Below are 12,500 nucleotides of genomic sequence, written 5' to 3'. Positions count from 1 at the left end.
TGGTGGTTCTTTAGTCCGATCATCTTCAAGCCGCTTTCTGACCATATTTACATGCCTCCACTTTGACAGCGTATTCTCCTCTTTGTTGTAGTTTTTAGCGCTTCCATAGCAGGACTACTGACAGAAATAAGTTACACCTATACGCTACTTCGTATTAATGTTTTCCCAATACCAATATTTTGGTACCGGTACCAAAATTATTTCGGTACTTTAGTAAATAAAGGGGACCATAGATAAATGCATTGTTTATTTCAACAAAAAATCGAACGATACATTAAACACATGTTTCTTATTGCAAGTTTGTCCTTAAATAAAATAGTGAACATACAAGACAACTTGTCTTTTAGTCGTAAGTAAACAAACAAAGGCTCCTAATTTAGCTGTTGACATATGCAGAAACATATTTTGTCATTTATCGTAGTATTATTTTGTCAACATTATTAAGGACAAATGGTGGAAAACAAATTATTAATCTACTTGTTCATTTACGGCCCTGCGATGAGGTGGCGACTTGTCCAGGGTGTACCCCGCCTTCCGCCCGATTGTAGCTGAGATAGCCGCCAGCACCCCCCGTGACCCCGAAAGGGAATAAGCGGTAGAAAATGGATGGATGGATGGATGGATTGTTCATTTACTGTTAATATCTGCTTTCTTTCTCTTTCAACATGTTCTATCTACACTTCTGTTAAAATGTAATAATCACTTATTCTTCTGTTGTTTGATACTTTACATTAGTTTTGGGTGATACCATGAATTTGGGTATCAATCCGATACCAAGTAGTTACAGGATCAGACATTGGTCATATTCAAAGTCCTCATGTGACTTTATAAACATATAACAATTCTTTAAACCAAAGAAGATGCAATGATGCCAAAAAATATCGACTAGGTAGGCTATTGTACTTGGTATCAGTACAGTGCTCCCGTCCAAAGGCAAAACCTAGTAACTCATTTCTAGCCGATTTTGAGAAGGCAAAGGAAAACCAATCCATCTTGATGCTGTCTTACAAAGATTTACAAAGTCATCAAAAGTATAGATGTTTTCTTGAGCTTTCATTTTCTTGCCGATTGAGCCATGGATCGAATCTGCTCTCATGAACGTGTGCCCTTTATCCAGATATTTTATCACAATCTCGGGTGGGCCCCATTCTGCGTTTGCACATTGGACAAGAGCCGTGTACAGCATCCAGTTTTTATTTGGACCTCCACAGTTATCTGCCCAAAAGAGTATGCAAGGGGAAGAATCAAGAACAATACATTTAATGAAGGTGCTTGCAAATATCCCCTCGTGCCATAATATCACATAATCAGGTTGACCGTCGGCCCCCATTCGTGCAAATGTCTCATTAAAGACAATAAGGCGACTGACAAAGAAGCTCCGATTGGTCCCTTGAGATACTAGGTTTTTCTGTTGTATCTACGTGGTTATGTGGTAGTTGCTAGGTCCTGCCATGCGCGTAACAGCTTACTTACGGAACAGATTACAATATCGCATACACTAACGTAAAGCATATCACCTAGGAACTCCATCCATCCATTTTCTACCGCTTATTCCCTTTCGGGGTGGCGGGGGGCGCTGGCGCCTATCTCAGCTACAATCGGGCGGAAGGCAGGGTACACCCTGGATAAGTCGCCCCCTCATCGCAGGGCCCACACAGATAGACAGACAACATTCACACACTAGGGCCAATTTAGTGTTGCCAATCAACCTATCCCCAGGTGCATGTCTTTGGAAGTGGAGGAAGGGAACCCACGCATTCACGGGGAGAACATGCAAACTCCACACAGAAAGATCCCGAGTCTGGATTTGAACCCAGGACTGCAGGAACTTCGTATTGTGAGGCAGACGCACTAACCCCTCTGCCACCATGAAGCCATCACCTAGGAACTAAAAAATTATCAGCTCAGTTTTGACCAAAATTGAGTTACTGGGTTTTGCCTTTGGACGGGAGAGTGGATGTTAGGTGTAGATCCACCAATGGCGTACTTGCGGTACTTTTCAGAAGCGGTAGAGTACCAAAAATTATTCATTAGTATGGCGATACTATACTAATACCGGTATACCGTACAACCCTCCTTAGTACTAGAAATGGCCACAGCAGAGGATGAATTCCCCACAACAAGAGATCGAGAAATAGAAGAAGCTCCCTGACTACAATGGCGGACTTGCGCAAAAAAACCTTTGGTTATTTTTGATCACATATGGAGCTGACTTCACAACTAGAAAAAACGTCACGAGTTCTTCTTCCAAACGGCTCGTTTGGAAGAATTATGAAAGCAGGCAAGATTGTTTTATAAATATGCCTCCTTGGTTTGAATCCACATTTTTGGGACTTATGAAGATCACAAATACACAAAAATAGGCACAGTACCAATTGATAAGAAAAGTTCCCCTTTAAGCAAGAGTCCACTTTTTCAAAGTTGTGCTAGCTTGATGCCAATATACATTGGCTTTGTTATTATAATCCTACCGGTTGGCATTGATTATTTTATATGGCGTTTTCAACACCTCTAAATTTGTTTAAATGGGTGTAGTTCGCATTTTTTTATGCTGATTGGACGTTTTTTAAAGTATTTTCTAAGTTCAATGAGCACGATGTGTTATTTGTGACCATGTTTGTGCTGGTTGAAATGTTTTTCTTGCATCATGACTAGGGAAGTATGTTTGGATTGGGCCATATAAGTAATTGCTGTGTACATATTTACATTGATGTATAATTAATGGACACTTACTTTAGTCACTTTGATGGCCACCAGATGGCAACAAAATGGTAGGCAGCAGACCACTGATTATGAAAACTCTCTGCTCGTCCCAATTGCTAATTGGACTGTAGTTTGGACACCCCTGTTTTCTTGACTAGTAACCAGCGAGAAGGTACATTTATGACGTGACAGATGTAAAAAGAGGTTACAACACCGCAGGTTGCTACCAGCTTGTCATGTCTGGGATCATGTTTCGTTTAAGTTATGTTCTGTTTGGTTTTTGGACTCTTTTTAGTTCCTGCTTTCTCACTCCCTTGTCTTGTTTCCATGGTTACCCATTAGTTTGACCTGTTCCACGTTTGGACTCACACATCTGTCACCAATCATGTCACTGTTATTTAAAGCCTGTCTTCTTCTGTTGGTCGGGGTGGTGACATTACTCTGTTGGACTTCTGCTATCCATCTTACCAATGCTACCATAGTTCCATGCCAAGTGACTTGTGTCTATTTTCCCGTCACAGTAATTGTTTTCCAAGTGCTAGTTTATTGTTTTCAAAGCCAAGTTTGTTCTCCGCCTTGTGCGCGCCTTTTGTTTGCACCCTTTGTTCCTTTTTTATAGTAAAATTAAATAGTGAAGTGAATTATATTTCCATCCATCCATTTTTCTACCGCTTATTCCCTTTTGGGGTCGCGGGGGGCGCTGGCGCCTATCTCAGCTACAATCGGGCGGAAGGCGGGGTACACCCTGGACAAGTCGCCACCTCATCGCAGGGCCAACACAGATAGACAGACAACATTCACACACTAGGGCCAATTTAGTGTTGCCAATCAACCTATCCCCAGGTGCATGTCTTTGGAAGTGGGAGGAAGCCGGAGTACCCGGAGGGAACCCACGCATTCACGGGGAGAACATGCAAACTCCACACAGAAAGATCCCGAGCCTGGATTTGAACCCAGGACTGCAGGACCTTCGTATTGTGAGGCAGACGCACTAACCCCTCTGCCACCGTGAAACCTGAATTATATTTATATAGCACTTTTCTCTAGTGACTCAAAGCGCTTTACACAGTGAAACCCAATATCTAAGTTACATTTAAACCAGTGTGGGTGGCACTGGGAGCAGGTGGGTAGAGTGTCTTGCCCAAGGACACAACGGCAGTGACTAGGATGGCGAAAGCGGGAATCGAACCTGCAACCCTCAAGTTGCTGGCACGGCCACGCTACCAACCGGGCTATGTCTTTACCTTCACGCCATGTCCACTTCTATTCTTGCATCTCGGGAAAACAAACACCCCCATAGTCCACGGCTTCAGTTTCCAAATGGGAAAGGTTTTGTGAGTTCGTTACATGCATGTTATATAATTTTACATGACATTGGCAGTGATGATAATGTTAGTAAATGATCTGCTAATAAAACTAAAAATGATGTCGTACATTACATGGCACATGTGAGTGTAGAAAAGGCCAGCCAAAAGAGGTTGGTAGATGAAAATGAATCTAAAGCAGGGGTGCCCATTACGTTGATCGCGAGCTACCAGTCGACCGCGGGGGGTGTGTCAGTTGATATCCAGCCAGGCTTTTAAAAAAAATAGACCTAAAAATGAGTGATCATCAATCTTCACCAAGACGTCACTTAAATGACATTCACGGTACCGGAGGGTCTTGTGAGATGACGCTGGCTGCTGCAAGATCATTATTATGAAAATATGACCGAGAGGAAGGCAAGGAACACTTTTTATTTCAACAGACTCTCGCGCCGTACCTTCCGTCAAAACTCTAAAGGCTGACTGCACATTTCCTATCTTCACAATAAAAGCCCTGCTTCATGCTGCCTGCGCTAACTAAATACAGAGTCTCGGAAAACTGGCGTGCACAAGCGATCCCTCAGAAAGCTGGCGTGCACATCACTAGTGCACGCCAGCTTTCCGAGACTCTTATTTTGTTAGCGCAGGCAGCATGAAGCAGGGCTTTTATTGTGAAGATAGGAAATGTGCAGTCGGCCTTTAGAGTTTTGACGGAAGTCTGTTGAAATAAAAAGTGTTTCTCGCCTTCCTCTCTGTCATTTTTTCATAATAATGAACTGGCAGCAGCCAGCGTCATCTCACAAGACCCTCGGGTGCCGTGAATGTCAATCAAGCAAGCTACGGAATTTGCCGCCAATGTTTTTCTTGTAAAGTGTATGGAAGCTGGATGAATTAGATGCCAAAAACCAACCACTTTCATGTGGTATTGTACAGAAAGGACAACTTTTTTTCTCCTCCATTTGAAAATGTGGACGTTATCATCATTACTGTCTGATTCCAATCAATGCAAGTCATCAGAATCAGGTAATACAGCAACTTATATTCTTGTCTTGGTGAAAGAAAGACATCTATATGTGTTACACATGCTTGTATTATCATTAAACACATTTAACTTGTTTACAAAAATGTCTCTTTCATAAATAAATAAATATAAATGATATATATAAATGAGGTAGATCCCCTCGAGTTGGTCAATTGAAAAGTAGCTCGCCTGCAGAAAAAGTGTGGGCACCCCTGATCTAAAGGTAGGACTATCCTTTAAAAATGCACCCAATGTTGTCTTGATTTTGCGTGGCAGCACTTTGTGCCGATATAAATTCCCCTCTTTTTTTTTTTTTTTTGTCAGTTTTCTCCTTTTTTCCCCTCAAAGGGTGCTCAAGTGCCTGCATTTATATTAATCTCCTTGGCAACTACTCGGGCACGGAGACCTGACAGCGCCTTTGACAAGCCTCTCCTGTTCAAGCACCCATCTGTGGTCGTCTTGCTTTCAGCCCCAGTTATAGACCTTGATGTTTACTCCTTTGGTTCCCGGCAGCAAGTATGAATTAAAAAGGGACCGTTTGCAACATTTACACAGATGCCGAGAGGGCGCTAAATTTACAATGTGTTTCGAAAGTTACAGTGGGGCAAAAAAGTATTTAGTCAGCCAGCGATTGTGCAAGTTCTCCCACTTAAAATGATGACAGAGGTCTGTAATTTTCATCATAGGTACACTTCAACTGTGAGAGGCAGAATGTGGAAAAAAATCCTGGAATTTTAAAGAATTTATTTGTAAATTATGGTGGAAAATAAGTATTTGGTCAACCATTCAAAGCTCTCACTGTTAGGAGGTTTTGGCTCCAAATCTCACGATACATGGCCCCATTCATTCTTTCCTTAACACGGATCAATCGTCCTGTCCCCTTAGCAGAAAAACAGCCCCAAAGCATGATGTTTCCACCCCCATGCTTCACAGTAGGTGTGGTGTTCTTGGGATGCAACTCAGTATTCTTCTTCCTCCAAACACGACCAGTTGAGTTTATACCAAAATGGATACATGGATGATACAGCAGAGGATTGGGAGAATGTCATGTGGTCAGATGAAACCAAAATAGAACTTTTTGGTATAAACTTAACTCCTCGTGTTCCATTCAGAACTGTCCTGTTCAGTCCCTCACTCACTTGATGGAGATGAGTACAGATTTACTTCAGAAAGGATACTTCTCTTGTTGCCTTTTTTTGTATTTGACTTTATTAAACGTTTGGGTAGAAAATTATTAAACAAAGCCAGTTTTCTTTTAAAAATGCATCAGAGCTGTTTGTTATGGAGGAAAATAGTTAATAATAGAACTCGCACCCAATATTAATAAAAAAAAGTATTGATTTTAAACATAGAATCGTTTTGAACTGAGAATTGATTCTGAATCGAATCGTTACCCCCAAGAATTGAATTGAATCCAATAGTTTGTAAGTAAGTCAATTGTATTTATGAAGCACTTTTCACAGGTAAAATCACAAAGCGCTGTACAAAACAATTGAATGAAAACAACAGGGGCGACATCATAAAAAGGATACAAAGTGGATTACAATTGTGAAGTGAATTATATTTATATAGCGCTTTTCTCTAGTGACTCAAAGCACTTTACATAGTGACACCCAATATCTAAGTTACATTTAAAGCAGTGTGGGTGGCACTGGGAGCAGATGGGTAAAGTGTCTTGCCCAAGGACACAACGGCAGTGACTCGGTTGTCGGAGGCGGGGATCGAACCTGGAACCCTCAAGTTGCTGGCACGGCCACTCTACCAAGAAGAAGACGTTGGTTCTCTGGAATATACATGAAATAAGTCTGGCTGCCTAGTCCTTAGCTTTCTGCAAATTAGGCTCCTAAGACACTTCACTTGAATACGTCTGTATTTGTCAGCAGCACCTCCAAGTCCGAGTCCATGGTTCTTGCCCGGAAAAGGGTGGAATGCCATCTCCGGGTTGGGGAGGAGACCCTGCCCCAAGTGGAGGAGTTCAAGTACCTCGGAGTCTTGTTCACGAGTGAGGGAAGAGTGGATCGTGAGATCGACAGGCGGATCGGTGCGGCGTCTTCAGTAATGCGGACGTTGTACCGATCCGTTGTGGTGAAGAAGGAGCTGAGCCGGAAGGCAAAGCTCTCAATTTACCGGTCGATCTACGTTCCCATCCTCACCTATGGTCATGAGCTTTGGGTCATGACCGAAAGGATAAGATCACGGGTACAAGCGGCCCAAATGAGTTTGGGTCTCTCCCTTAGAGATAGGGTGAGAAGCTCTGCCATCCGGGAGGAACTCAAAGTAAAGCCGCTGCTCCTCCACATGGAGAGGAGCCAGATGAGGTGGTTCGGGCATCTGGTCAGGATGCCACCCGAACGCCTCCCTAGGGAGGTGTTTAGGGCACGTCCAACCGGTAGGAGGCCACGGGGAAGACCCAGGACACGTTGGGAAGACTATGTCTCCCGGCTGGCCTGGGAACGCCTCGGGATCCCCCGGGAAGAGCTAGACGAAGTGGCTGGGGAGAGGGAAGTCTGGGTTTCCTTGCTTAGGCTGTTGCGCTCGCGACCCGACCTCAGATAAGCGGAAGATGATGGATGGATGGATGGACGTCTGTCGTATCACAACCAAACTGGGTGATTAATCTGTGTTGATACAGGATTCATGCGATAATATTTTGTGATCAATTCCATGCTTGGTTGATTCGTTAATTTTGAAAACCTTAGTTTAAACTTTAAGTATTGTATTTATTACACACCATCTGTTTTATTGTAGCGTTCCATTACAAATCTATCGCCATTGCTGATGCCAATCTTTAGCATGTCTATGGTAAATCCAGTGTAAATTAGCATCAAGCTAGCGCATTTTTAAGATGTAAAGCCATATTGTACTTTTGGACGCCTTCCTCTTGCTTTGTCAGCGTGGAAATTATTCTGTGCTAGTTTGTGACCAGACATGACCGTATCGCAATATGGTACCGGTTGATTTTTTTTGGGGTGAAATCGGTACCCGGTAGTTCTTTGGTCGGTACCTATAAAAGTACCAAATTCGATGCCCATCCCAGCTGTCATTTTCTGCGAGTGGGCAGTATGCGTCTAAATGTGAGGTTGATACGAGGCATGAGGACCTTTTTTCGAACAGGAAGGCTGTGATACCGACGTCCCACTGGGTCATTATTGTCACCGACGTCCCACTGGGTGTGAGTTTTCCTTGCCCTTATGTGGGCCTACCGAGGATGTTGTAGTGGTTTGTGCAGCCCTTTGAGACACTAGTGATTTAGGGCTATATAAGTAAACATTCCAAAGACATGCACCTGGGGATAGGTTGATTGGCAACACTAAATTGGCCCTAGTGTGTGAATGTTGTCTGTCTATCTGTGTTGGCCCTGCGATGAGGTGGCGACTTGTCCAGGGTGTACCCCGCCTTCCGCCCGATTGTAGCTGAGATAGGCGCCAGCGCCCCCCGCGACCCCGAAAGGGAATAAGCGGTAGAAAATGGATGGATGGATGATTGATTGATTGATTGATACCAGAAAGTGTTGGTTGGTGAGTTCATGAGCAGCAGACTTCCGTGAGCTGCTTAATTGATAGTTAAAAGGTGCATTCACTAAAAGCTTTACTAAAAAGAGACATTTTCAAATGTATATATAATATACGTAATATACTTACAGCGTGTAAATAAACTGTTAAGAAGCTTTTTTGTTGTTCTTTAGAGTGCTTTATCGAGAGTATAGATCGAACCCCATTACCTCTAATCTTGGCTGACTCTTGCTAAGGTTTTTTTTTTTTTTTTTTTTACAAATTAGAATGCAAAGATAAAGAAAAACATGAGGGGGGCTTCACTCACATAAGGATTGTGAATTATGCAAAATTCCCCCCAAAAGTGCAGTTCTCCTTCAAAATTGGACCCATTTAATTTGTATTTTTTTAGAATATGAAATCAAATGAGCGCAGCAGCTCTGTTTTCTAAAAAACAACAACATCTGACATCACCCTAATCTAAATAAGGTGTGCACAACCCTTGTCAACAGATCCAAGTCAATGCAAGCTGGTTTGGGTTTGACCTGTGTGGCCGTGAGTCAGCAGGTGGGGCGGGCTTCGACTTAGACGGGTTCCACTGCACTATATTCAATAGCCGTGTTTCAGACAGGAATAATGCTTTCATTTATGAATTAATACTTGCGTCCAATGATTATCCACCCAGGACCCCATCGCTATGGCAATGGTTGCCTAGCGAGCGATAAAGCCCCGTCTCCCCCTCCCCACCCTTTCTCTAACGTGGTTGTAAGTTGATTGGTTTGCTGCGGCCATTGATTGCCTGTGTCGGTCGCCCCTGGCACTTTTTTTCTGCATTGTCACCTCGAGCAAGCAAGTAGCCAGGCGCTGACCTGCATGTCCTTTTGCTGGAGTGACGGCAGCAACAGTGTTTGGTGCATTGTGGATGCATTCCCTATTGACCTGTGCGCTTGCTGATCAATAACATTTAACAGCCCGCCGGGAAGGAATATGATTGGCTATCAAGAACAGCAGTAACTTTATGGGGCAACTTGGCCGCTACTTTCTCGCCGCCTTGTTTTTGATCAGTTTCTGTGAGTCAGCGTTGTTCGAAGAGATGGCGAGTGTTTACATAATGTACGTGTTTGTGGGTCACTGCAAGACATTTGTGTCTGGACATTTCCACATGTAAACATCAGCAACACACAGCTACTGTCACACCTTAACTATTACATTTGTCTTCATCTTAGCATCAATTTGTTATGTCATGATAATTATCTGTTTTGGTTTATAATGAATAGATAATAATGTTTTAATGTAATTATGAAGTAAGACCAGATATACTGTATAATAGTGAAAAAGAAAACTTATAAAAGTTAATTTTGTTTTTTCACAATAATTATCTGTTTTGAGTTATCATAAATATAGTAGTATCATGGGCATAGAATATATGTGTGTGTGTGTATATATATATATATATATATATATATATATATATATATATATATATATATATATATATATATATATATATATATATATATATATATATATATAAAACATTTTTGGGGAGGTTCCTAATATTTTAGATCGGGGGTGTCTAAAAAATGTTTGACAAAAAATGTTTCATGTATATATATATATGCATATATATATATATAGGATGTATATAGATGTATATACATATTTATACGTGTGTAGGTGTGTGCATATTTATGTATGTGTATATATATTCACGTATATATGTGTGTGTGTATATATATGTATATATACATATGTATGTTTGTATGTTTATGTATGTGTATATATTTAAGTATATTATATGTGTCTGTGTATATATATGCATATATACATATGTGTGTATATATATGCATGTGTATATGTATATATATATATATATATGTGTGTGTATATATGTATGTATACATATGTATGTATATACGTATGTATACATATGTATGTATACATATGGATATATGTATGTATACATATGGATATATGTATGTATACATATGTATATATGCATGTATATATATGTATGTATATGTGTATGTGTATATGTATGTGTATATATGTGTGTATATGTATGTATATATGTATGTATATATGTATGTATATATATATGTATGTATGTATGTAAGTATGGGTATATATATGTATATATATATATGTATGGATATATACATATATAGATATATGGATACATATGGATATATGTATATATATATGTATGGATACATATGGATGTATGGATATATGTATATATATATATATATATATATGGATACATATGGATATATGTATATATATGTATGGATACATATGTATGTATGGATATATGTATATATATATATGTATGGATACATATATGTGTGTGTATATACATATGTACTGTATGTATGGATATATGTATATATATATATATATATATATAGTGCCCTCCATAATTATTGGCACCCCTGGTTGAGATGTGTTAAAAGCCTTAAAATAAATTCAGTGTTTATTGCAGAAGAATACTGTCACACTGAAAATTGTAGGAAAATGTAGCCTTCAACTCAAATGAATTGTAAGAAAATAAAAAAATCCCTGACTAAAAAATAATTATTTTTCATTAAATCACCTGTTCCACAATTATTGGCACCCTTAACAATTCCCAGGAAATAAATATAATTGAAGCATTTCTGTCATTTCTACAGTAGTTTACAAAGTTTACCAGAGTACGTAGGAACATTTAATTAGTAATTCATCACTTCCTGTTTCCCTGGGGTATAAATATGACGTGACACCGAGGCCATTTCTCTTATCCACTCTTAAACATGGGAAAGACAAAGGAACACAGCATACAAGTGAGGCAGATGTGCGTCGACCTTCACAGGTCAGGCAGAGGCTACAAGAAGATTGCCACTCAACTGCAGCTGCCCATATCCACTGTGAGAGGAATAATTAAGAAGTTCAAAACAACTGGAACAGTGGTAAATAAGCCTGGACGAGGACCCAAGTTTATTTTGCCACCACGCACAGTGAGGAGGATGGTAAGAGAAATCAAAAGATCTCCAAAGCTCACTGTTACAGAATTACAACAAATGGTAGCATCCTGGGGTCACAAAGTCTCCAAATCAACCATCAGGCGCTGTCTACACGCCAACAAGCTGTTTGGGAGGCATGCACGGAGAAAACCTTTCCTCACTCACAATCATAAACGCAAGCGTCTGGAGTTCGCCAAACGGTATTGGGGCTTCAACTGGGACCGTGTGCTTTGGTCAGATGAGACCAAGATTGAGCTTTTTGGCAACAAACACTCTAAGTGGGTCTGGCGTACCACGAAAGATGCGCATGCTGAAAAGCACCTCATACCCACTGTGAAGTATGGGGGTGGGTCAGTGATGCTGTGGGGCTGTTTCACTTCCAAAGGCCCTGGGAACCTTGTTAGGGTGCATGGCATCATGAATGCTTTGAAATACCAGGACATTTTAAATCAAAATCTGTTGCCCTCTGCCCGAAAGCTGAAGCTGGGTCGTCACTGGGTCTTTCAGCAAGACAATGACCCTAAACATATGGCCAAATCTACACAGAAATGGTTCACCAGACACAAAATCAAGCTCCTCCCATGGCCATCTCAGTCCCCTGACCTCAACCCCATTTAGAACCTGTGGGGTGAGCTGAAAAGGAGAGTACAGAGGAGAGGACCCAGGTCTCTGGATGATTTAGAGAGATTCTGCAAAGAGGAATGGCTGAAAATCCCTCTTTCTGTCTTTGCCCATCTTGTGAAACATTATAGGAGAAGATTAGGTGCTGTTTTGTTGGCAAAAGGGGGTTGTACAAAATATTAACACCAGGGGTGCTAATAATTGTGACACACATTATTTGATGTCAAATAATTATTTCTTTATGTGGGATTTTTTCCCCACTGAATAAATGCACTTGTATTGAAGGTTGGATTTTTCTCTTTTTTTCCATTAAGGTCCCATATTATTTAGAAAAAAAATAAAATAATTGGAAGCTAAA

The 12,500-nt window shown here is 40.8% G+C and overlaps 1 protein-coding gene across 5 annotated transcripts in view; it reads left to right on the top strand.

Annotated features, from left to right (window-relative positions):
* The window catches only part of LOC133539606 (CUGBP Elav-like family member 3), a 149,012-nt gene that overhangs the window by 135,009 nt on the left and 1,503 nt on the right, over positions 1-12,500 (top strand). The window lies entirely within an intron of this gene.

Source organism: Nerophis ophidion, linkage group LG21 (assembly GCF_033978795.1).
Source record: "Nerophis ophidion isolate RoL-2023_Sa linkage group LG21, RoL_Noph_v1.0, whole genome shotgun sequence".
Lineage (NCBI taxonomy): Eukaryota > Metazoa > Chordata > Actinopteri > Syngnathiformes > Syngnathidae > Nerophis > Nerophis ophidion.
Note: the sequence above shows the minus strand (reverse complement) of the source record. Positions and strands in the feature narration are given on the sequence as shown.